General features: G+C 41.5%; 1 pseudogene; it reads left to right on the top strand.

The window, feature by feature from the left end:
• The first annotated feature begins 2,344 nt into the window (after positions 1-2,344).
• Positions 2,345-27,119, top strand: LOC115790340 (TRPM8 channel-associated factor homolog; annotated as a pseudogene).
• The last annotated feature ends 185 nt before the right edge of the window (positions 27,120-27,304 follow it).

Genomic DNA, 27,304 nt, shown 5'->3' on the forward strand with positions numbered 1-27,304 from the left:
CTGCAGAATGATATAAAATCATAACTGGAAAACAGCTCACAGTAATTAGTATTTATTTCTGATGGTGGAAAATATTCTTCACATCCACAGCTGCAACAGGTTTCTTCCACAAAGAAACACACTCAGGTGACATTTTAGATTCTATAAGTATTAATACTGCAGATTCAGCAGCACCCACATCTGGAAGGACAAGGCTGGAATAATGCCACAGCCTGGGCGTGTCTCTGTCTCAGGCTCATAGATCCAAGCTGTGAGCTAATAAAAGAAGTGCAGAATGTTGACTAACAGGTTCTGAAGCCTTTTCACCAACACCTGATCTACTTAATCCCATCATTACGTGAGTTATTGGGTTGTTGTGACTACACTCCCTCCTCCTCCTCCTCCAAATTTGTTTCACTAAAGTAGCCCCTCCTGATTTTATTTGCATAGGCTCTAACTGTTCTTGGTAGATTGCCAACTTTCTGCTTCTTAATACTTTTTAATCCATCCACATTCTTCTGCTTATCCTTTATGGGGTTGCAGCTGTCATAGGAAACATAGACATTTGCACCAATTAACCAATTAACGTAACCCTACTAAGTGCATGTCTTTGGGAGGAAACTGGAGTACCCAGAGAAAACCCAGATAAGGGGAGAGCATACAAACTCCACACAGAAAGGCCCTGGCTAAGGTGGATTTGAGCCTAAGACCTTCTTGCTGTGAGGTAGCAGTGCTAACCACCATGCCACCGTGCTGCCCCCATCATACTTTTTTTGTGATTAAATTAAAGAACTTTTGGTTGTCCATAAGTTGTAGATTGGTGTTTTGGTTGATAACTTAATGATGTGTGTTTGTTTTCAGCTTTATCAGCTCTCTTCCTGTTCTCACAGCCAGACTTACATGACAGAGAACCGATATTAATCATTTCCTTTCTGTCTAATAATAACATTATTTTACTATCTATCTTCCTCTGAAGCTGATCTCCGCTGCTCTCATTATTATCATTCAGCAACATCAAAGTCATGCCTATATGTTTGTAGTGAAAGGCTTGAAAGAAGTGGTCCTCTGTTGCCCCCAAATTTTGTCATTACAGCCTTTACTAGTCTGGTAGAAAATGCTGTGACCTGGCTGACAGGTGATCGACATGATAAGCTCTGCATAGGAGTTAGGTAAATGTGGGTGTTGAACTACTGTGGGGCAAAGGAGGGGGAGCTGCCTTACTCCTCTCTGCCACACCCTGGTAACCTAAATGGCCCAAAGCCCTGACAATCATGACATCATGGATGCGTGTATCTGTGTTTCCCTGTGAGGGAGATGGCGGGGATGTAGCTTGTTTGTCCTCTGTGATGGAGCATTTTTGATATATTTAATTCTGAATGCAGGTGAGTTTTGCACACTGTAAAGAAGTTACAGTGCTGTGAAAAAAGTATTTGCCCCATCCTGATTTTTGCATATTCGTTACACCTGAACATTTCAGATCATCAAACAAATTGTAATTTCAGACCTGAGCAAATACAAAATGCAGTTTTAAAATTATGATTTCATTCATCAAGGGGGGAAAAAAACTATTCAAACCTACCTGTGTGAAAATGTAATTGCTCTCTTAATTTAATAACTGGTTGTGTCACCATTGGCAGCAAGAACTGAAATCAAGCATTAGCAAAAACTGACAATGAGTTTTTCACATTGCTGTGGAGGAAATTTGGCCCACTCTTCTAATGTGTAATGTGACTAAAGGGTTGGTTTTGAAAGGTCAGTTTTCCTTTATGCAATAACAAGATGTTTTTATGCACTGAAGGAGTTACGTGTTTAATGGTGTGCAGGTCAGGACTGTTGAGTCACCATTTCAGTTATTAGATCTTCCAGCCTACGGGTGAGGCAGGGAAGAACAAAAAAGACAAGAATTTCTCTTCCTTATATCTTAGTTCGGGGCTAAATGATCATCTGAAGGCGAATTTAGTTTGACAAGGAATTGGCCACGTATGCTGCGAAGTTTATATGAAGCATTATGAAGAATGAAGTTTACTCTGTACACGGGTGGCTGTTCTGTAACCACATCAAAGTGGATACATAGTCTACAACACAACCTCGTGTAAGGAACAAAGATGGATATTCATGTTGTGTTTAATTCACCTCCAGAATGTTCTCTGTTGTGCTCTGTTGAGCAGGTTTTCCTTATTGCTTGTTTAGAGTGCAGCTAGGATCACGATTAAAGATCATTAACATACTGAGAATGTTGACATACAGGTATAAGAATTCCAGACTTCTACCTGATGTTTGTTTCTGGGATGTCATCACTACAAACCCTCCTCTGTTATTTTCATTTCACCTGAACTAGGCAGTCCTCCCTCTCCTGCTGTTATTTGCAGCCTTTCTTCTGTCCCGTCAGGTAGAGCGCTTGGTGTTTCACCTGTCTTAAAAACTGTTCTACTGCAGACTACCACGAGAACTTTCAGGTAAATAATAACAATTATGCTTATAGGTTGTGTTTGATAACAGAGCAGCGTGTGAGCACTGTGTCTTTCTGGTACCAAGTGGTGGAACAGCTAAATTTTAGTCTGTGAACCAGCTGGGAATGGATATGCAGTAGCCAATAACGCTTGTGATCCATTCACGTTCAGATAGAAATAATGGTGACACATGTAATAATTTAATATCATGCAAAACCCACAAATATAGATTTCTTTAAAAAAAAAAAAGACAAAAGGATATTCTTGTTGTTGCATTTTATTTCACCTCCTGTTCTCTGTTGTGCTCTTGACATTCATAACTGTTTGCTATAGACAACAGGATGAACAGGTTTTTTTTTTTGGTAGGGTACCAATTCATTTAGGGTGTGTCAGGGATCACAGCATTCACACAACGAGAATGCAGTTACAGCGCTGTTTTTTCCATACTTAGTCCAGATGTTTAGTATGGCTCTCAGCAGTCCTTCTGTGGGTTGTCACCACTAAAAACCCTCCTCTGATCATCACCTCATATAGGGCCTCTCATTCACATGCTTCCTTCTGTGCTGTCAGGTAGAGCTCTTGGTGTGTGTTGAAAACTGTTGTGCTGCAGTCTAATACAACCAGAGAGTTTACTTACAGGTAAAAACACAGAATTGAATTGAATCCGTTTATTCTTTTAACTTGTGTTTGGTTGCAATGACGTGTGTAAACTCTGGGCCTTGGTGGTGCCAAGTTGAAAGCAACTATTTAAATTTTAATCTCTGAACCAGCCTTTTATTATTATTTTTTTTTTGTTGTATAGCTTGTTATGTGTAACACATTAGCATCAGTATTGCTTTCATTTTATTTTTTATTTTTGTTGAGCTTTTTTTTCCATGGAAGAAATACTGTGAAATCTTATCTGCTAACACAATTTGTTCTCCACCTTCTTTGTCAGTCTTCAGAGTCTTCAAATCCTATTGACCATGTCCATCCAGTCATTCCAAAACCAACATGAGGAGGCCTACGCCTCCCTGATGAGAGGCATGAAGGAGCTGGAACTACAGGGACCCTGTGTTCCCAGTGACCTGCTGCTGATCGGAGACCATGCCTTTCCTTTGGCAATGAACAGCCAAGGCCAGGTGCTGATGGCTGCCTCTCTGTATGGCAGTGGAAGGATTGTGGTCCTGGGTCATGAGGGCTACCTGACTGCCTTTCCTGTTCTGGTAGAAAATGCTGTGACCTGGCTGAGAGGTGATGGCTCCGATAACCTCTCTGTATGGGTGCACAGAAATGTCAGTGCAGTTGCTGATAACCTCCAAAAATCCAGCTTCCAAGCAGAAGTTGTGGGGGCCTTCAGTGACAACCCGGGGGTTGGTGTTTATGTGACAGACACCTACAGCGTGGGTTCAGACCCGAAGGAGCTGGTGACGTTTCTGAAAGCCGGAGGAGGGGTGCTGATAGCGGGGCAGGCGTGGAATTGGGCTGCAGATCACCCCAAAGAGAACACGCTGCATCAGTTTGATGGGAATAAAGTGTCGGGTGTGGCAGGGATCTACTTCTCTGATCATCCGGGTGATGCGGAGAACCTGCCTGTCTACCCTCAGATCCCTTCTTCCTGGATGTCTGTAGTGTGAGTGCATGTTAGTTCTATTTTATTAGACAGCTACAAAGATCGCTCTTTGCAAAGGTTGCAAGGTTTAAGCTGAACACTACAGTTTTATTAAAAGTGAATTGCTTGTTATTGAAGCAATTTATTTCATTTAATTCTAAATTAAGTTTAACATCAAATAAATTGCAATGTACTATAGAGCGTATATGACATTTTAAAAATTATTTTTATTAATTTTTTTTAGTTTTTTTGTATATATGCTTTCTAGAGTGTACAAAAAGATTCCAATTTACAAGATTGATTTACATGTTTATATGTTTATGTTACATTTTCATATGACAAATTGTGTCTTTGTTTTGATGTTTTCTACCATCAAGTTCTGATTAAATTGTGCAATAAAATACAGTAGTTCTTGAGGATGAAGTCAACACTGGTAAAACATTAAGAAAATAAATTTTACGCTTAAATTTCATAATGAAACATATTTTTTATACAGTGCCTGCTAGTGATTATAAAACATGAATGCATTTCAGGTTTCATGATAATATTCTAAAAATGGAAAAAACAAAATAAGAATTGTAAAATTAATCACTTGTATGTCAATTAATTAAAAAAATGCAGTTTACACAATTATTAACTCAATTCTATACAAATCATCTTCCACCTTTCAAATACAGCATAGGTAAGGATTTTGAGGACGACTTGCAGTTCTTGCTCCAGGGGGTTTCAGAGTTTGAGCTCCCGTCTAAGTCAACTGCTTCTGAGGTTCTAGTCCACGGGCCGCTAGCCTTTCCCATTGGGACCACAAATGGTGGAGAGGCCTTCCTGGCAGGAGGCTACTATGGACAGGGACGCGTCATTGTGGCCACACATGAAGGATATCTGGGAACAGAGGTAAAGTCGACACCATGAATTGGTTTTCCAGTTTAAGTCTTCGTAATTTGTAATCAACACATTTTCTCACATTTTGCATGTATTATGCATGTATTTCACAGATAGCTTGATTTAATCCAGACAACAAATATGTACTCTTAAATATATACTATGGGTTTGCATCAGGACTTTGCTGTCTTTAGTGAATCATTGGTGATAACTCTAACCCTATATGAGGTACGGCTCAGGAGGTAGAGTGGGTCATCTGCTAACTGAAAGGTTGGTGGTTTGATCCTGACCCCTAAGTTCCCTCCAATCCGTCCATCGGCATCTGAATTTGTGTGAATGTTAGATTGAAAAGTACTTACATGAAAGAATGTTTGAATGAGGCATGTGGTAGAAAGCGCTTTATGTGCTCAAATGCAGTAGAAAAGTGCTATTTAATTCCCAGTCCATTTGGAGAAAACCAAAACAAGGTTTTTGGGGTGAAAAAAATGAAAGAAAGTGAATAGTTTTGATGTGTGTCATTATAACGTATATTTTCTTTATTCCCCAATTTCCAAAGACTTGGTGAATAATTTAATTCAAAAACAAAACTATTCTCATTGCCTGGGATGGACAGGTGGATGCCCAGGTTAAAGTCTGGGTTAGGGTTGTCAGCAATAGTGACTCATATCATGATAAGGTCAGGGTTACTATTTAGGGGTAAGTAGACCTCACAGTTAATAATGAAATGTTGCTGCTGATCTGCCAAACCTTGTATAGATCAGATAAACACACGGCTGCCTTTGTTTCTGCTTTGCTTCTTTTATTTTAGAGCTTGGCTCCATTCTGGCAAAACGCCATCCATTGGTTGGATGAGGGCCGCAGAGGGGTTGTTGGTGTAACAGTGGATTGTGCACTCAACATTCTCAGGAAGTCAGGGCTGAAGTGTGAGAAGACAAACTTCAGGAAAGACCTCAGCGTGTTTGTGTGTAAGGCGTGTATCACTGAGCAATTGGAGGAAATCCAAAACTTTGTGGCAGAGGGAGGAGGCCTGCTGATTGGAGGACATGCCTGGTGGTGGGCACAAAATCACCGTGGGCAAAATGTCCTAACAGAATTCTCAGGTATGAAAAAGCACCACAAAAAGTCTGCAGAAACAAGCAAAAGAGTTTGGAGGTGGTTCCAGTTAAGAACCACGTGTGTTTCCTGTGGGATGTGACTGACAGTGGACAGTTTGTAGATTATCTGAAAAAAATGTGTGAAACACTTTTACCTGAGCAAGAATGATTTCTTTTGTAAACTTTAGGATATGGTGGAGACCTTTTACCCATTGATGCCAGTTTGAGCCAGTGTATAATTCTCAAAGTATCAAAGCAGACTAAAAAATGCATAACTAAAATAAATAATGAAGATACAACACATAGAACACGCGAGTCACTAGACAAGCTACTTTGCCTGTGCTCTGGAAAACCTCCAAGGTGAGATGTGAAGGAGCGGTGGCTCAGCTCGTCCATCTCAACAGAATCCTGAGATGCTTCACTTGGGGCAGGAACTGTTTCCCAATCCAGTTTGTGCAGTCTGGCAGAGAACAGTGGCCTCAGATTTGGAGCTGCTGACTCTCATCTCAGTTGCTTTGCAATCAGCTGCAATCTGCCCCGGGGTGTGCTGAGGACCTTATTCAGATGACGCTAACAAAACCATGTCATTTGCAACAAACAGGAACTTGAGTTTCCCAAAGTGAACACCCTCCTTTTCCCAACTCACCTTGAGATTCTATTTGTGAATATCATAAAGTGGATCAGAGACAATGGGAAAGAGTTGGAGCCTTCTCTTAAAACCTTAAATAAACTTTGTCAGGAAGGCTGAATTGTGTTAATATCACTATAATTGCAGCACAATCTCTGGTCTACCTTTTTGGAAAATTGGGACCACCACCTTTGTCTGCCTAAGGACAAAGGTGTTCTACCCCCTGGATTGTCTAAGTTGGTAAATGTGAAAAAGAAAGCTTGGTTTCATACCCAAAATTACTGGTGGTGTTTTTTATAGTTCACTTGTATCAGCCCTTAAGCTACTCAAAATGCTTTAGATCACAAGCCACATATACCCACGAAAAGACACTCTCATATGGCACTTTCATTGTATGTGCACGGTGCTCTGATAGCTCCCAGAATTTTGTCCAGATGACCAAGGTTATCTGCTGTTTTCCACTAATGTTCCAATTAGTGGAAAACCAAGGTTGTCACATCTCTAACCATACAGCACAGTATATTTAGTCAGATTTGCTGTAATGTCTTTCAGGGAACAAGCTCCTGAACAAAATGGGACTGAGCCTGTTGGGAGCAACAATCAAAGGAGGATCATACAAAGCCCCTGTGCCCAGCCAGGTTATTAAAGATACCTACCACTTCCGTCACCTTCTATACCAGTTCGCCGCCCATGTGACTACAGGTGAAAAACTTAGCCAGCATGAAGAGAGATGTCTGAAAAAGCTGGGCAACGACTGCAACACTTACTTGCAGATGAAAGCCCACGACTGCTGCCACTACAGACAAGTGTTGGCCACACTTACTGACGTGTTAATGAGTTCAGGCCTGCCACAGGTGAGTAGACAAAATATTGTGCACACCTTTGCAAACAGCAGAATTGCAACAGAATGATACAAAGATGTGCTGGCTGATGTGGTTTGTGACAATGATTTGTGCCAAAACATGATAGTGTATGTCACAGCTACTGGTTGTTACATCACTGATATCAGACAGTAATATGTGTTAGATACAATTTGTATCTTATTTTATCTTTTTTATTTTTGCCCAGTGTATGCGTGGGGTTTGGTGGTTTTGTTTTGTTGTAAGCTGCAGATCCTTTGATAATGTGAGAAACATATTTTATAACATTCACTGTCGGGTTTTTTTGCGGCTCTCTCCCCCTGTTGCTCTTACCAGGCGGAGGGGAGACCAATGGAAGCAAATGCACCTTGAGAAAAGCTCCACACTTCACAGAAACTCACTGGAGATGAGCAGGTTTCGTTTCCAGGATTTATTGAAGCACAAAGTTAAACAAAGTTCGAGATAGCACAAAGTTAAACAAAATGCAAGAAAGCAAAAGTTAAACAAAATGCAAGAAAGCAAAAAGCCTCCCGAGAGTGAGCGCCTTGGTGCTGTTATAAGGTGGTAGAAAAGCAAAGAAATAAACGTCCAGAGTTTAACAGAATATAAAAACAGAAGCCCTCTCGGGAGTGAGAGCCTGCAGCCGCTGCAAACACGGGTGAGAGGAAGAGCAAAGAAGAGCGCTCCCTCCCAAGTTTGCCATGCCCTTATATAGCCCAATCTCACACCTCCTGCAGCTGTTATCAGGGGAGGGGACATATTAAGATGCTCTTTTAAGCAACAGTTCTATGAATTGATCTCAGGGGGGCTAGCAAAAACCCATCTTTCCCACGGTCCGAAGTCCAGGTGCGCCTCCTCCCCTCCCCTCGGGAGAAGCTGGGTCAAAAGTGCACTGGGTAAAAGGTGAAGCTCCTCACAAAGGTGGGGGCTAGCATTACTTAATGGAAAAATCCCAGGTTGCCTGCAGAGCAGGCCTCAGCATTTTTACCTGTCTACAGCATGCAGAGCTTCAGTGTGTGAGTGACAATATAGGTGACAAATAATACATAATGTGACCATTAATTAGAGTGTGTGATTAATATATATATAACAATACATGATATAAAAATATTGATATAAAATACTGATGTCATCAAGATAAAAATACACGACATTTCCCCCTTTGATGCCTACTGGTATCAACACAAAGTATTTTTATCAATTCAAGAGTAAATATTTGTTTAAACAAGGTGAACATTGCAAAAACACTGCGTGAGCTGTTTTTATTGATATAAACATTTGCAAGCTTCAAACTAAATCTTCTCACTCACATGGTGTGCTCGTCAACTCTGGATGCTAGAATAAATCTCAATCCAGAACAAACAAACTGATCTCACCAACACAACATCCTCAATTGCAGTGCACACCACACAGGTCAGAGGCACCTATACTTATGGGCACAAAAGATAAGGCACTCGAGATATAGTATATATGTAAAAACACAACAATAGCGGCAATAGCAAAGACAATTTCAGTGTTAGACAGACTTCATAACATTGTCAGCATCTTTTAGACGATCATTCAGTCCTCATGATGTTGTAGCATCTTCTTCAGGCTTCTGTGAGGACCACTTCCTCCATTCCACCTGTTCCCCCTTCGTTGCTCTAAGCAAATCGTTGATGATCTTCAATTTCAATTCTCACCAGTGAGCTTCTGAATCTCACTGGTTTGCTCTCCATCGACGACCCTGGCCGTAGCCAACTTACTGGTGACAAAATCAGTGTCACTGTCGAGCTCTGCCGCTTCATCCGTTAGCTGACTTGTTTCACAGACTTGGTTGCTTGAAGATGCGTTTAGCACTTCTGAACTGGGGGATCTCTCAGATTCCCCCTAGTTAGCGTTGTTCCCGGTGTACCTCGTGCCACGGGTGTTAGGAGGCACTGGCTATCTGCTGTCATCAGAACTCCCACTGGCTGGGGAAGCAGCTCCCAGGAGTCACGTAGGTGATGTCATCATGTCGTGAAGGCCCCTCAAACGACTTGGTTCCAATCCAGGTGGCGTCCTCAGCCCACAACGCGTTCTCGTCGAGATGGTTCCTTCTGCTTCCAGAAGATCTAAGAAGATCTGGGTCCGTGCTGGATACCTGCTCTGCTGAGTCTCCTCTCTCCTTTAGCCGTTCCACGACAGGGCGAGCCCTCGCTGGTCACGGATCTCAACAAGATTTTCTCCAATACGAGGCCAGGCTCGGCAGCCTCTTGGCTGGGGAGGCTGAATGGGACTGTCAGAACCTTATCTTCCATTCAGGTTTTGTTGTTACTGCTTATAGCATAAAACATAAGATTAATAATATCCATAACATGCAATGCTAGATCTTCTTGAAGTAAAGCACTCCCTTTTCTCCCTTTCTTCTTATTAAGTTGTTTTTATATTTACACTTCTCTTCGTTTTTATGCTTTTATAATGGGTAACAGAAAGGATGGCATCTACAGTTGTTATCTTACCTGGGGAGTCCTTGCCATCACACGGTAGTGTATTTCATAAGGCAGAATATACTCAGTCTATTTTGCATTATCATGTACAATATTTCATGCAGTTACCCCTTGTAGTTAATCATTTTGGTTGTCATATAATCTTTTATCTTTCAAATTTAACATAGGTTAGAATAATACTTTGACCCAAAGCAAGCTTTGTTTGCTTTACAGATGGACTTCTAAAGCAGATACGCATCCATTATATTTGTCTGATAGGAGTTTCTTCTGTTCATTTAGGACAGTATCTGTCATCTGTATCCCCAAACAATTATGGGGTTCCCCAGGGTTCTCTATTGGGGTCACACTCTCTTTTCTTTATATTTGCTTCCTTTGGGTTCCACTTTTGAAAGGCACATCATTGCCTCTCATTGTTTGGCAGATGAACTACAAATATACTTATCTTTATAATCTGACTGCTTCTGCTTCTATGCAGACACTAGTAAACTGTCTTAGGGATATGTACTCATGGCCTGGAGACAAACCCTCTTAAGTCGAATAAAAACAAAACAGAAATTATATTATTTGGACCACCCCACCTTGGTTGGGTATGAGAGCGCTATTGATCGTTTAGCCTCCTATTATCACTCTGTTATGTGGAACCTTGGTGATTTTTGATGGTGTTCTAAAACTCAATAAACACATTAGTTTTGTTGTTAAGATGAGCTTTTCCAATTAGTTAAAAATGAAGACCTTTTTCCCACAACATGACTTAGAGAGAGTAATTTATACTTTTGTTACTTCTTGTTTCAACCTAGTTATAATTCTTTATACGTTGGATGTGATCAGGCGTTACTTAGTTATTTAACTGAACTTTTGAAACCCTATATTCCTTTCAAAGCCCTGCGGTCTACAAACCAAGTGCTCCTCAGTTTGCCTAAATCAAGGCTGAAAAGCAGAGGCAACAGAGCCTTTACAGTGGTGACATCTGATCTCTGGAGTGATTTACTCTTTCCCATGAGAGTAGCCCAAATTCTTATTCTTTTAAAAATTTAAAAATGTTATATTTGCTTACATACAGATTTAACTGAGTTTAGTACTCTGGGTTTTACTGTGCTAACACAGCTTTTCTTTTTTCTTTTGATTGATTCTTAGTATATATTTATTTATTGTTGGTTTAGTGACTGATCAACAAAGCATGTTTTATATAAACTATACTGCACTTAGTTCACTTGAGATTGTTTTAATATTCTATAACATAAATTTTAAATTAACTTGATGCACCCAAGCATATTATCATATTTAGACAAGAAAGACCTCACTTTCTGCACTATGTTACCTATGTGGAGCGGTATTAATACTATTATTATTGCTAATGACATAGCAAATCATCAGCCTCACTTTCTAAATTCCTCCAACAATTATTCCCCCTTGAGGCTGATGAGTGCTTGACCATAACTTCCTACCTCGGCTCCACTGTCTGTTCTCCAGCTTCATGCTGACCCCCTCTGTATTCAGATTACTTATGTCCAGTGAAGTGTCACCCTTTAGTTCTCCTCCTCCTGGAAAGACAAAGTTAGCTCTGACCAGGCTATTCCCTCGATCACACCTTTGAGATCTCCTGGCCATTTGATTTTAAAGTAATGGCCACTGCACTGGGAAGCTGTAAAGCATCAATTAACTGCAACACAGCCTCTCCATATACTAGAGGATTGTCTTCAGCTCTGTGAAATCCTCTCTATTTCTAAATATTAGCATTAGCATGACAAACCTCATTAACCTAGGCTGAATCAATGTACAAATTAAGTCTTACCTGAAGCCAGTGTACAAGCTGCTGTTAAAGCTTTTTGATCTGAGATCAGCGATGAACTCAGCAGATCAACCTTCTGAGCTTCCAGAGCAGAAAAACTTACACCTGCAGAATTAAGTTAAACAACTGTGCAGCCCACATTACAGCCACACTCATCCCTAAAACAAGAACCATCCAAAAGCAGTGTTAAATCAGCTGTAATAAATTCATTATGCACATTAATTTTCTCAGCTCCTGAATTTGTCAGTCTGTGGCACAATCATGAGGAGTTCATTTTGGAAACAGGGTTAACATTATTACATCTTTAATAGTTCAGGGGCAGATAATCTTACCTCCTACCCCGTAGTTTTACTTGGGTGATGACAAACCTCAGGCAAAAAAACAAAACACACAATTGATGTGGCATACAAAGAGTTACAGGATGACCTGGAGTTAAAATCCTAGTTTCTGAAAAACAAAGTCTGCTGCCATCAAACCTTGATAGCAAGGTGAGAAGCCAGCTTTCATGTTATCCAATTTTATATTGTAATAAAGCAGGAGCTGCTTACCTACTGGGAGATCCTGCGTAAGGGCAGCTCTTACCTAGCCCCTGCTAGTAGCCACATATAAATGGAAAGGTTACGAGTAATCTGATTACCCAATGCCAGGTCAGATTGCGCGTCCTGCTTCAGTGCATCAGATGTTGCTTCAGCTCCCACCGACCACTGCAGCTAGGGATCAGAGTTAGTTTGTCCTGCTGCTTTATTGAAGCAGCAGAGATGCAGTTTTAAACACATAGTCACAAATCCACCGTCTGCTGAATCCTGTCATTCCCAAACATGTCAACATTCACCAACCGTTTGCGGTTGTCAGGTTTTAATCACAGTTTCTAATTGAGAGAGAACAATTAGCGTCCTCTGTCCACCAAACTGTCTTCCTAGATATTCAGTGGTTTGTTAGCAGAATTGCAAGAATTCTTCTCATTTTGTTCTTTTAGAGGACGACAAATCGGCTGCATGCTGTGAGACAGTACTGAGAATATTCAAATACTGCAAATCTTACACTAAAATTTGGTTGAAGATGTTAGGGCTGTTAATCACAATTATCACAGTTATCATAGAATGTACTAAGTACTAAACATAAATACCACTTAATATCTGGTGCACTGTTAGAAAGCAAAGATATGGATCAGGAACCACAGGTGTATCAGAATCTGCAATTGCATCAGTATGTAACTGTCAGAATTTGGTTTTAATGTATGAGCTTTAAAAGCACTCCAGCCTTCAATAGCTCATCAATATTAAGCCTGATAGCTCCAATGGCATGTGACTTAAATGAACATTGTCTAATTTAATAAGGTAATTTGACCCCAGGTTTCAGCTCAACTGTATCAGGCTGGACAAATTTGAGCCTTCCCTCATTTCAAGGATTCAAGGATTTTTATTTGCCATCTGTGCATGGACCGAGGTCCAGACACATTGGAATTTTTGCGCAGGGCTCTCTCATAGTCAGCCAAGTATACTGAGTTGTTTCACTCAGTTGAGATGGAACCTGTTTCAACAACTACTTATGTTCAATGATAATTGAATTTGATCTACACATGTTTATCTAATAAACTATCCATTCACACTTCAATCATACTTAGTGGTGGTAAGTGTTTTGTCCTTAGAAATGTGCATGCATTTATTGTGTAGTTAGATTCCCTCTAAAATAAGCTTTGTCTTGTTAAACATCAGTGCAGTACATGAGAGTATGTCCACGAGCAATCAGCAAAGAGATGTGGCCCAGCATCTGACACTTGTTACCAGTTTTTCAGTCCATCAGGTGCAGCAGCCACACCCTGTGGAGCAAAGTAGATGTAGTCACCAGTAAAAATGAACTGATCAACAAAAGAACATTTTTCTCTTTACGTTCCCCTATTGATCAGCTCATCAAAGCACAGTCCATAGTCTTTGGACTCCAGTTTCTCATCAAACAGTAAATGTAGAGCAATCCAGGCTCCTCAGCTCCTCAGTCTCCTCCTTTGCATTCGTACCCAGAGCTCCCACATTTCATCCATCGTTCATTTAACATGGAGTCTTCAGTCACTGGCTGCAACCAAAACACCTCAGGTTGAACCCAGACACAGTCTCTGTGTCTGTTGGCACATCATCACTCTGTGTGCTTCCTCAGTTGACAGTTTGCATACAGTTCATCACTGTTGCACATGATTTTGCTTCTAAAGAACACAGAATGTCTTTTCTCATAAGACTTATTGAAATGTCAGCTTACTTAACAAATTAAAGGATACGTCAGGTTGCTCCTTTTCCTCTTCAGGCCTTTCTGGACCTCCTTATGGCCAACAGGCTGATGGTCTAGCCCAAGAGGTCATGTGGCAATCTCTCTGGAGGTGACCTGTGAAGTTACCTCTAAGCAGGTGTTTCTCTGTTGAGTAGGCTGAGTGAGTCCAAGCAGCGGTCCTGGCTGTGACAGTTCTCTCCTTCCTCCACGCCAGGTCACTCTGCCTCTCATCTGCTTCTAGTTTCTCCCTCTCAGGTGTACAAGTCCAGATTGTCACCTTGATTAACACGCATGTGTACAACAGGCACAGCAGATTCAGTTAGAGTGTTAGGAACAGTTGATGCAGGGAATCCACTCGTTACCTGTGTAGTGCTGACAGCAGGAGGAGCAGGCTGGGTGGACGAGAAGAAGCTGCAAGACTCTGAGCAGTGTTAGCAGTCAGCACTGCAGCCTGAGCCTCAGTGTGCAGTTATCAGAGGTGTTTAGCCTTCTCCTTCCTGTGATTGGTCAGCTCTCAGTCTCTCCTCCGTTGGAATGTACGCAGCCCGTTTGTTGGACTCTCCTCCTCCGTCAGGATTTCTCCTATCTTAGAAGAGCTCTGCCATCAGGATACTGCAGCCTGAAAAACTCCACTATACAGTGTGTTGCATCTCCAGTTTCACATCATCAGGCAGGTTAGTCTGGAATACTCTGCTCAGCTCACTGGGATGTCTCCCAAAGAGCTTAAATGTCTCAAAGTGCAGAGCAGCTCCTGCAGCATTTTCTCCAAAGGAAATGATGACTTACTTGGTTTTTGTGATGTTGAAAACAGTCCATCAGCCAGTCTCACCAAGTCCATAAGCATCCATGGCTCATGGGTAGACACACCTCACCCCCTTCACGGTGAAGCACATAGACACATTGCGCTCCTCCTCCTCCCATTCAGGAGGTAAGAGTTCTTGTGTGTCTGGACGTCACTTTGCTGGCTGTCCGTCTGGTGTATTATCTTCCAGCCTCTGCAGCCGTCTCCCTCTTGCTCCTGCCTCCTTTGCAGGAAGGCCATCCTCTTCCTTGTCCAGCTGTTGTTATTGTTGTTGTTTAGGAAGGTTGCTGTGGAGACCTGCAGCGTCATCTGTAAATCATCTCTGGACACAATGTTAGTAGAAGAGAACAGATTGCATTCTGCTCATGTACTCTGCTCTTTATCTTCATGGTTTTTTGTTTAAAGGTCCACCTCTTGTGTGACGTCACTCACCGCAGTTTGCTCAGAGGACATGCTTCTCAAAAATGATCTTCAAGCACTTAAAGAATAAAGTGGAGGCATTTTCTGCCACAATGGGGCAGAGAAAGACACTTCAGGAATTTTCCTTTTTTTTTTGTTTCACCTCCACTTTATTACATCATTTCTGTTTACCATAAATTTTGCTTTAATCTATTTCCCCTCTATCATAACCCCAAAACCACTTTCTATCAGTAAACACATTCTCATCTATATGTCACTCAGCAACATGCCATGTTAAAAGATACCAGGTGAAAGTCAGAGATGGAAGTCCATCATTGTCATTGTGCATACACCACACTCCTGGTTGGAGGTGGATATTACCGTTTTATTACCGTGTGCATGGGGCTGTGGATCACCCCCCTGTTTTAGAGGATCTCCATGGGTTCCTGCTCCACACTCGCTCTCTGAGAATAACACAGTGTCCACTGTGAAACAATAGCTGTCTCTCTGGCTATAATTTTTACTCAAAGAGTAATCTCTCAGCACCATCAAAATCTATTTAATTCATTTGTTATTTATTTTAAATGTGTTTATTTAATAATTTGGTAAACTTACAGATTTACTTCTATAACTATGTTTGGAACCAGGCAGATATACAGCAGAGAGGTCATTACAACTCAATTTACCCCCTTCTTCTAAACCCTCCGGTATTCAAAGAATGTGCTGAGGTGAAGACATCATCTGCACTGAGGAACACACACACAAATATCCAAACAATATTTCCCGAGGACCAACTTACAGATTTTTCTTTTTTCTAGGAACTCCTTTTGACTTCATCTTGAATTATGTTTTAAATTAAGGTTCTTGTGAGGTGTCAAAGCTTCAGGTTGATCAGCTGGGTGTCCTGCAGTCTCTCAGACCTGTTACACAGCTGTGTTTCTAATAATCAGATTATATTTTGTTTCTAAAATTCTTTATCTCCTCAGAGGCTCAGCTGATATTTCATCCTCTCTAATCTATTCTCACCGCTCCTTATCTCACTCACACCTACTACATTTATATTTTCACTTAAATCTATTTATTTTAGGCTCAGTTTGTGTCCAAGCTATATTATTATCATTACTATTTTGTTATTATTTATTATTCATACTATGTTGTTATTATAGCTATTTTATTTAATTCTCTCTTAATTTTCTCTTCTTTCAATTTCTCCCAAATATTTTAACGTTTATTTCCCCTTATTCTTCCAAGTTTATGATTCATCCTTACCCATTCTCTTAGGCTTTTTAATTTTATTTGACTCTTTTTCTAGTTAATGTTACTTCTATTATAGCTTTAATCAATCCAATTATTCTATCAGAGGTTTTTCACTTTTAAATGGGTTATTCTTTTATTCAAATGTATTTAAAACTGTTCCTGTTTTCCCCTTTTGGTCTCTAATTTAACACTTCTAGCCCCTCCAGATTATCTACTTTTAAACTTTTTACACTCTTCAATATTAACTTTAAACCTCAATGATTAATTTTCCTAGTTGCACTTATTTCCCACAATTTTATGCAAACTTTTCATTCACCAATTGTATAGAAAAGCAGACAAGCTCTGCTTTTAATATACACCCAACAGATGTATGCTGCTGCAGGCTGAGGCCTTGCAGCCCGCAGCAGGTCCATCTTCACAGATCACTCCTCCACTACACTGACCACCAGTTCATGAACACATCTATTAATTTATTTGATCTACACCCCGATTATTTCCCAGTTATTTTATTGTTACCATTACATAATGTTATCTATTATTCTACTACAGCTGTTAGAGATTTTATTTACTTTCCCACTATCTTCTAGTTTTCCCCAAGTATTTCCTCCCTTATTTTTACCAATTTCTCCCAATTGTGTCACTTGTTCTCACTGACCTATTTTAAACTTCTAATTCTAATCTACTTCTTTTCAACTTTTCTTTTGACCAACATCAAATTTAACATTGTTTGAATGACTTCTGGCTCCGTCAGGAGCTTTGTTTTGTTCACAGGACTATTTTTATTTGAGCTCCTCCCGATTATCCAGTCTTTAACCTATTACTGGTTACAAAATTACTATTAACCCCAATTCATAAATTCCTTATTCACATATACACAACTTTTTTCTTTTAGAGCAGAGAGAGAACTGCCCAGTGACAGCTCTCTCTCTCTCTCTCTCTCTCCCCCAAACTCCCTGCCTGCTCGCACACACACACACCCCAGGCTCTCCCACACACACACACACATACCCAGGCGGGTAGACACACACACACAGGTCTGCAGCCAAGGCCTTTGTAGCTGCAGCAGCTTTTCTCCTTCTCCCACAGCAGGTTATATTCTTGAAGCACAATTTACAGCAATAACAAGGATAAATGAATTATACTTTTCAAAAGCAGAATATACAGCAGGGAATAACTACAAGCCCAGGCAATATGTACAAAACATTACTTAAACACAACTTAACCAAATGGCACCACTCATCCAGTGCCTGACGTCATAATCTCCCAGTCGGACCTCGATGCCTTATTATCAAAGGTTTCCCCCTTCAGAGAGCTACCCTAAGAGCTTATCTCGATCCGCCCCTGGTTGTCGACCCCGACCGTGGACCCCCCGCTCGTCAGAGCCCGAACCTTTAGCGGATTCTGATGAAACGTGCGGTAACCGCCGTGCGACTTTCTGCTAGCTTCCTTTTTTTCATACAGTGAATCCTCCAGGCCGAATCTTCAGTGCATTGTTACCGCAAAGGTCTCAAAATACTAATCATGGACCCCCAATAGCTTACTTCCGATACACGACCTGGGCAGTATCGCCCGCGGCAGATAGCAGCCTGAGCTCGTCCGGCCCAAGATAAAGGTTGGACCGGATAATTCTCAGCGGTAAATCTCCGCGAGGACCTATCACTTTATTCTCTTCAGCGCTTCTCAATAAATACCACAGAACAGATACGACAAGACGAACAGACAAGACAAACACCATTCACAGCTGCGATCTCACTCACAACACGCATTCATTCCACTCCAGAGTTCAGCAAAGCAAGAAAAACCCCAAACACAACACCTGCTCAATCCAGGAGTCTCCTTTTATCCAGATTAGACCATTTTAGCTCAAAATAGCCAAAAAACCCTTAAATTTTACAAATTCTTTATCCAGAGCAAGACAGCTGTTTATTTTGAAAGTGTAACCAGGAACTTGGGCGGAAGTCTCAGTCACCCGGACAACACCATTGTTGCAGAAAACTGCTTTACTTACTTTTGCGCGCTTTTGGTGTTCTCCGTAGCAACGTGAGGCTCCGTCCAAACCCTAGGTAACCTCTCCAGCTGTTCTTAATCTCGGAGTCCCATCTGGGGTGCCAAGATTGTCGGGTTTTTTGCGGCTCTCTCCCCCTGTTGCTCTTACCAGGCGGAGGGGGGACCAATGGAAGCAAATGCACCTTGAGAAAAGCTCCACACTTCACAGAAACTCACTGGAGATGAGCAGGTTTCGTTTCCAGGATTTATTGAAGCACAAAGTTTAAACAAAGTTCGAGATAGCACAAAGTTAAACAAAATACAAGATAGCAAAAGTAAACAAAATGCAAGAAAGCAAAAAGCCTCCGAGAGTGAGCGCCTTGGTGCTGTTATAAGGTGGTAGAAAAGCAAAGAAATAAACGTCCAGAGTTTAACAGAATATAAAAACAGAAGCCCTCTCGGGAGTGAGAGCCTGCAGCCGCTGCAAACACGGGTGAGAGGAAGAGCAAAGAAGAGCGCCTCCCTCCCAAGTCCTGCCATGCCCTTATATAGCCCAATCTCACACCTCCTGCAGCTGTTATCAGGGGAGGGGACATATTAAGATGCTCTTTTAAGCAACAGTTCTATGAATTGATCTCAGGGGGGCTAGCAAAAACCCATCTTTCCCACGGTCCGAAGTCCAGGTGCGCCTCCTCCCCTCCCCTCGGGAGAAGCTGGGTCAAAAGTGCACTGGGTAAAGGTGAAGCTCCTCACAAAGGTGGGGGCTAGCATTACTTAATGGAAAAATCCCAGGTTGCCTGCAGAGCAGGCCTCAGCATTTTACCTGTCTACAGCATGCAGAGCTTCAGTGTGTGAGTGACAATATAGGTGACAAATAATACATAATGTGACCATTAATTAGAGTGTGTGATTAATATATATATAACAATACATGATATAAAAATATTGATATAAAATACTGATGTCATCAAGATAAAAATACACGACATCACCATTCATTTTCAAGGTGAGTGAAAGCTGCCCTGTAAGGAGTCCCAAAGACCACTTCCTTCTCACGGTGGGGACAGAGTTATATAAGGTTTCCCCAAATCCTGATGCCCTCCTGCCCCACCTCCACAAGGACAATCCACTGATGCCCGTTGTCTATAACCACCGGATCAAGATTGATGTCAAGACAGCAGGTCAGATCTCACTGCTGTGTTCAAATATGCAATCTGTTTATAATTTTAATTGGCGCACAGTATGTGTGCACGAGTTCTTGTTTCACAACATATTTGAATTGCACAGCAGTGTTCAACATTCTACAGTAATATTTGTTCTTGATGTTATATAGTATTAATCTATGTTCCTCATGTTTATGAAAACTGGGAAGATGTAAATGCAGATTTTATACCTGTAAATATCACTGACTGTGATCTTTTATAACTGTGTGTTTCAGATAATAATAATAATAATAAGTAATGTTTTTTCAGATGGGGTAGAGTGGATCAGTACAGGTCTCTACCTCTCTCCTGGTATGAAGACCTATGTGGCCATACCACCTCAGATTGTTAACAAGGATTGGAAGGTACTGAATACAAAGTGGCTTGATTTTGAGTTCACTGTGGTTTTAGAATGCTGCAATCCCATGCAAGACTCTGTCCCCAGTTTTGCTGGAGGCCCAGAAGAACATCCCAGATCCACCAGCTACCTAAGGGTAGCTAAATGCCTGAAGAAATAGGCACCTAGCCTGTTTCTTCAGGATCTTAGCCACCCTTAGGTAGCTGGTGGAACAAGCTAGGTGCCTATTTCTTTAGAACTTTAAAAATCCCAGAAAAAAAAAAACATGTTTGTGGTGGAGACTATAAATCATTTCAGGTCATTCAGTCTTTGAATGTTGTGCAATTAATGCATTTTTAGTTATTCCTTTTTCTAGTATTGCATCCTTCAGTTTATGGTGTAAACAATCTTACATTAGAACAATGCATTTTCATCTGCAGATTCAGATAGGCTGTCAAACTGATAACCTGCACCAGCATGATGAGCTGAAGAGACCACCGTGTGTTCATGAGCGATTTGATGTCAGTTCAGAGATGATACAGGTTTGGAACCTTTGGGGAGGACTCATCTACCTGGTGGCCCCACCCAAAACACAAGTGGAGGGAGTGGAGGTTCATAGTGCAAATGGCTGTACCTGCTCCATATTATAAGTCTGGTGAGTCTGTGGTGGATGATACTTTGATATGTGTTTGCACAAGTGTGTACCTTTGTTTGCATTGGGTTAAGGGACTTTTTTGAACAACATAGAAGGTGATTAGAGGGTCTGAGGGCTATCTCTACAATCTCTCTTGTTCTAAACAAACATAAAGTGTTTGCTGGGACAGTTCATCCATCTATCCATCCATTCTCTTCTGCTTATCCGGGGCCAGGTTGCGGGGGCAGAAGCCTAAGCAGGGAAGCCAGGCTTTCCTCTCGCCAGCCACCTCCTCCAGCTCACCGGAGGAACCCCAAGGCGTTCCCAGGCCAGCTGAGAGATATAATCTCCCCAGCGTGTCCTGGGTCTACCACGGGGCCTCCTACCGGTGGGACATGCCCGGAACACCTCACCCAAGAGGTGGCCATGAGGCATCCTAATCAGATGCCTGAGCCACCTCAACTGGCTCCTTTCGATGTGGAGGAGCAGCGGCTCTACTCTGAGCCCCTCCCGGATGGCCGCACTCCTCACCTTATCTCTAAGGGAGAGGCCAGCCACCCTTCGAAGGAAACTCTTTTCTGCCGCTTGTATTCGCGATCTTATTCTTTCGGTCACTACCGAAAACCTACTGGTAAATCACTACTGGTAAATCGACAGCTTCGCATTTACGCTAAGCTCCCTCTTCAGCACGACAGACCGGTGCAGTGTCCGCATCACTGCAGAAGCATCCCTGATCCGTCTGTCAATTTAGATACATTTGATTTAGTTTTAGGTGGCCAGAAAGTAAAGGAAACAAATATCCAGTTTAAAAGTTTAACTTAGAAAGCAAGAGTTAGGTGTTCTTTATTATTAACAAGAGCAACTAATTGCACCACAACCATTTAATACTTATAAGTCTGTTTGCACATCTAGGGCAGATAGTATACAATATACAGAGTGTGTGATATTGTATACAATGTAAGAACTCCATTATGTTGTGAATATCATAGAAAATGAAACATTATAAAGACATTTTGTCTTGTAGGTAGCCCCAGTGGCATGGTGGTTAGCACTGTTGCCTCACAGTTAGAAGGTCTGGGTTTAAATCTTCTTTGCCCAGGCCTTTCTATGTGGAGTTGCATGTTCTCCCTGGTCTGTGTGGGTTTTATCTGGGTACACTGGTTTTTCTCCCACAGTCCAAAGACATGCAGTTACTGGGTTGGTTAGTTGGTGATTGTAATTGCTCATAGGTGTGAATAGTGTCTGTCTCTCTATGTTAGCTCTGTGACAGACTGGCAACTGTACAGTGTGTACCCTGCCTCTTGCTGTATGACAGTGGGGATAGGCTCCAGCGCCCCGCGACCCTGAACAGTATAAGAGGATGCATGGATAGATCTCAGAAACAGCATTAGTGAAGGTTACAAATGATCTTCTTACAGCCTCTGACAGTGGACTCATTTCTGTGCCTGTCCTCAGTGACCTTAGTGTAGCATTCGATACTATAATATATTATTACAGAGATTAGAGGATGCTGTAGGAAGTAAAGGTATTGTGTTGCAGTGGTTTGAATCATATTCATCTAATAAATTGCAATTTGTTCATATAAATGGGGAGTCTTCTTCACACACTAAGGTTAATTATGGAGTTCCACAGGGTTCTGTGCTAGGACCAATTTATTTACATTTACATGCTTCCTTAGGCAGTATTATTAGAAAGCATTGTATACATTTTCATTGCTATGCAGATGATACTCAGCTTTATCTATCCATGAAGCCAGATAACACACATCAATTAGTTAAACTGCAGGAATGTCTTAAAGACATAAAGGCCTGGATGACCTTTTAACTTCTGGCTTCTAAATTCAGATAAAACTGAAGTTATTGTACTCGGCCCCACAAATCTTAGAAACATGGTGTCTAACCAGATACTTACTCTGGATGGCATTACTTTGGCCTCCAGTAACACTGTGAGAAATCTTGGAGTCATTTTTGACCAGGGTTATGTCCTTCAATGCATTTATTAAACAAATTTGTAGGACCGTGCAATATATCTAGGATTTGTGCAATATCTCTAAATTTAGAAACATCCTTTCTCAGAGTGATGCTGAAAGCACTAGAAAGAGAGAGCATATTTCTCCCATATTGGCTTCTCTTCATTGGCTCCCTGTTAAATTCAGAATTTAATTTAAAATTCTTCTTCTTACATACAAGGCCTTGAATAATCAGGCTCTGTCTAATCTTAAAGACCTTATATCACCCCAATAGAGCCTTTTGCTCTCAGACCGCTGGCTTACTTGTGGTTCCTAGGACACTTAAGAGTAGAATGGGATGCAGAGCCTTCAGCTTTCAGGGTCCTCTTCTGTGGAACCAGCTCCCAGTTTTGATTTGGGAGACAGACACCCTCTCTCTTTTTAAGATTAAGTTTAAAACTTACCTTTTTGATCAAGCTTATAGTTAGGGCTGGATCAGGTGACCCTGAACCATCTCTTAATTATGCTGCTACAGGCCTATGCTGCTGGGGGGTTCCCATGATGCACTGAGAATTCTTTTCGTTACCCCTCTTTCACTCTGTTTATATACCACTCTGCATTATTCATTAGTTATTAAAGTTGGCTTTCTTCCACAGCATGCCTTTTGTTCCTGTCTCGCTCCCCTCAGTCCCACCTGGTCAAGGCAGATGAACTGCCCCCTCCCTGAGCCTGGTTCTGCCAGAGGATTCTTCCTGTTAAAAGTTTTTCCTTCCCATTGTTGCTAAGTGCTTGCTCATAGGGGGTTGTTTTGATTGTTGTGTCTTTTTCTACACCTGACTGCTTTCTGTCTAATATTCACAATAGAGTGAACACATTGGAGAGGATGTTGGGATTCAGTATCTTCCACATGATACTTTGGCATGCAAGGCTGGAATCAAACCACCACCTTTTCAATTAGTAGATGACCTGCTCTACAGTCACTCCTCTATCCACTCCTATATTTGTTCATTTCAGGTGTGACAACTGCAGCTCAGTGGTCGTTGCTGCGCACAGCTCCTTCACCCTGGGCAGAACTGGAGTTTGAAAATATCATCCTCATCGTGCCATCAGATGCTGTTCGGGACCTGGAACGACCAGATGAGCTGGCCGCTCTTTGGGATGAAATCATGAAGGCCATTGCAGATCTGGCTGCCAAACCACACAAATTTCCCCGCAAAGAGCGCTTTGTGGCAGATGTGCAGATTTCTCATGGTTAGTCCATTTTGCCATGACATGAAGTCTGACCCAAAATGCTGGCTGACAGTCTGGATACACATGAAGCAGTCTGTAATATATATATGAAGAGTTTTTGAGCTGTGAATTACTCTGGTAGAATCCATCCATCCTATGAGGCAAGGGGGTTGGAGCATATCCCAGCTGTCACAGGGTGAAAGGCTAGATAAATCCTGGACAGGTTGTAAGAGTGTTGCAAGGCTAACACAGAGAGACTGATCACCATTGATGCTCACATTAACACCTACAGCCAATTTAGAATCACCACTTAACCTAACATACATGTATTTGGACTATGGGTGGAGAAGAGAATCCAGGAACCTTCTCCAGTAGGACCACAGTGCTAATCACTGCACCACTGTGCTTCCTCTGGTAGAGTCAATGAATAAAAACACAGAGTTGGAAATGAGCGTAATAGGTCCACTTTGAAGATCTGTGCATGCTGAGCTGTAGATTGAAAATACTGTATATTACTAGAACATTTAGGAACATGTGATCATATTTGAGTTTGATTGATTCATTCTTTATTGATCCCACAATGAGGAAATTACAGTTAACAGAACACCCATCCAAGAAGACAAACAAACAAACATGGGGAGATTGGTGAACTGTGGCCATGCTACCCCCTTCTGGAGGCGCTGCCGTTAAAAAGATGGAAATAATTGTGTGGGCTGACTCAAACTCCCCCCTCAGCTAACAGTTCTGATAAGAGGTGGAATGTTCATCAGCAGCTAGGTCAAGGGAGATCAGTTCAACACAGATCAGATGACAGGACAGCGGGGGCGTAGAGCAAAACTAGAAAACTGAGATAAGCGGCAGTCCAAGGCCACCAGGGAGCCAAATTTCTGATTCTACAACTTGTTTTGGTTCAGGGTGTACTGAATAATTTGTTGACAACCTTCAGTCTTTCTGGCACCTCTCAGTGGCAAAAAAATCCAGTTATCCGAATCTTCTTGGTTCATTCCTTCGCTGTGCAGAAACAGATACATACGTCTCCAAGATCTTATCCCTCTGAATCAGCTCCAGATATACAGAGTCTGAGTTTGAGTCTGTACCTCTCTGCATTCCCATCATAAGCAGCCTTACCGAGGCCCAACAGCTGCCTGGACTCTCCAAATTGTAACGACAAGCCAGGTATCTCCAGGACCAATTCGGACAAATCCTAGTGTCAATAAGCCAAATGTGCATGTTCTCCATCGACACTATGGCCAGGCACATCATCTCCCATCCGCACAGGAATCCATAACGTAGCCAGTCGGGAATGTCAATTGGATAGGAGGAAATAGGGTTCTCCTTTCCCCAATCTCCTCATGGTGAAAAATTTGATCAAAAATATGGTGTTAAGAGAACAGCTGACCAGATCCATAATTATAAATTCCAGTTCGGAAGTTGTGTGAAGAGACGCTCTAAGCAGCAAAGCAGGGTAAAAAAGGAAGGGTTGGGGAAAGAAGAAAAGTGCATCCGTCTCCGCTGAGGAGCTGAAAAAATATGAGATGTAAACTGCATCGTGACAATGTTCCATATTAAAATAATAAAATTTCTTGTTTAAAGTTGAAGACCTATAATAATATGATGCTTTTGTTTGGATTATTTGCTCTGACCGGATACATATACATGTTTTTGTTTTTTGTTTTTCTAACAAAGCTATACCACTGTTCACTGCTCTTTTTCTGTTCAGGTTTCATGCATGCAGGTTATCCTGTCATGGCACACAAAGGCACTGCTGGTGCCCTGGTCAGTGCTAAGAAAGGTAAAGGCATGTGGGGCGCCATCCATGAGCTGGGACACAACCAACAGAGAGGCTGCTGGGAGTTCCGACCGCACACGACAGAGTGCACATGCAACCTGTGGTCAGTGTACGTCCATGAAGAGGTGCTGGGCATCAGCAGAGCACAGGTGAAGTAAATCACATGTGTCTTTGAGACCAATGACTTGAAAAGCTTATGTTGAATTGTTACGCTTTCCACATCAGTCAGCATCAGAAACACAACTCCTCTTATTATGTACTATGATGACAAAACACTTAACTTTGTTTTACTGAGAGTGCAATAATTCACAGTCATCTCACTCCATGTTGTTCAATGCAGGCTCATAAAGCTGTAAAGGCAGAAAACCGAAAAAAGCGAATGGAGGATTACATCAAGGGAGGCAGGAACCTTAACAGCTGGAGCATGTGGGTGGCCCTGGAAACATATCTGCAGGTGAGAGAATTAGATAGAGAAACTATGCTTGGTCCACACTGGAGTGATTCATTTTAACTGAAAAAAAGTTCAAATAAGACTCAGAGTCTTTAGCTCCATTTGATCTCTTCATCTACCAGGCCATCAGCAAACAACTTAGGTGTAGGGTTGGCTTTACGTTGTATTTTAGCCACAATAATCAAGGACAGTTTCAGAAACTATACAGGATGATACCTTTTAAATCAAGTCGATCAAGAAAGTGTGGAGACGGAATTAAAACAGGATCTTTGCAGTCAAATATAAATAAAAGCAATACTTTAATGCACATAACATGACAAGCAGCATTCTGACTTTGTGTCCTCGTCTGTAGCTGCAGGAAAAGTTTGGCTGGGATGCCTTTAAGAAGGTGTTTGCTGCTTACCACCACATGAGCAACTTCCCTGGTGACAACAAAGGGAAGATGAACCTGTATGCTGAGACTTTCTCCCAGACTGTGGGGATGAACCTGACTGGATTCTTTAAGGCCTGGGGCTGGCCCATAGAAACAGCCACTGAAGAGAAACTGTCCAGTCTGCCTCCCTGGAGTGATCACCCCTTGAGCCAGTATGCCTGAACCTGGTTTCAAGGAGTACTGATATCTTGGCATGAAGTGTACAATGGACAATACAGTGATCTGACTTTGTTTTTTATTGTAGTTTACAGTAGTTTATAGAGAAACAGAAATGATGTACAGTAGTTGCAGATTTTAAAACTGACCTGAGTATGATATTCTTGTGGGGAGGAAGTATAGCAGGCTTTCATTTACTGCCCACATAGACTCGACTTTTGAAGGTGCAAGGAGCAGGATCTTTGCCTTTATTTTATAGTTGATCAGCTCTTGATTTCTGTTTTCCAACCTGGAACAGGTTGGAAAACAGTAGAAGTAATTACTTACTTAATTACTTACTTACTTCTACTGTTGGGAAACAGTAGAAGTAATTCATGAAAACACTATCAGAGATCTGGATTTTCTTTATTTGAATGCATAAACACTCTCAATCATAAAAATCTATGTCTAAATAAAACTGAATTTTATTTAGATATTGTTATACAATGTTTATCATTTCAATAAAGCTAAATAATTTTGTTCCCTGCGGAAAATAGTGGATCAAAAATACCCACTGCTGTGTCACCTGATGTTTGTGACAGATTAAAAATGTGCTATGCTGCAGAATGATATAAAATCATAACTGGAAAACAGCTCACAGTAATTAGTATTTATTTCTGATGGTGGAAAATATTCTTCAC

Source organism: Archocentrus centrarchus, chromosome 13, assembly GCF_007364275.1.
Source record: "Archocentrus centrarchus isolate MPI-CPG fArcCen1 chromosome 13, fArcCen1, whole genome shotgun sequence".
Taxonomy (NCBI): domain Eukaryota; kingdom Metazoa; phylum Chordata; class Actinopteri; order Cichliformes; family Cichlidae; genus Archocentrus; species Archocentrus centrarchus.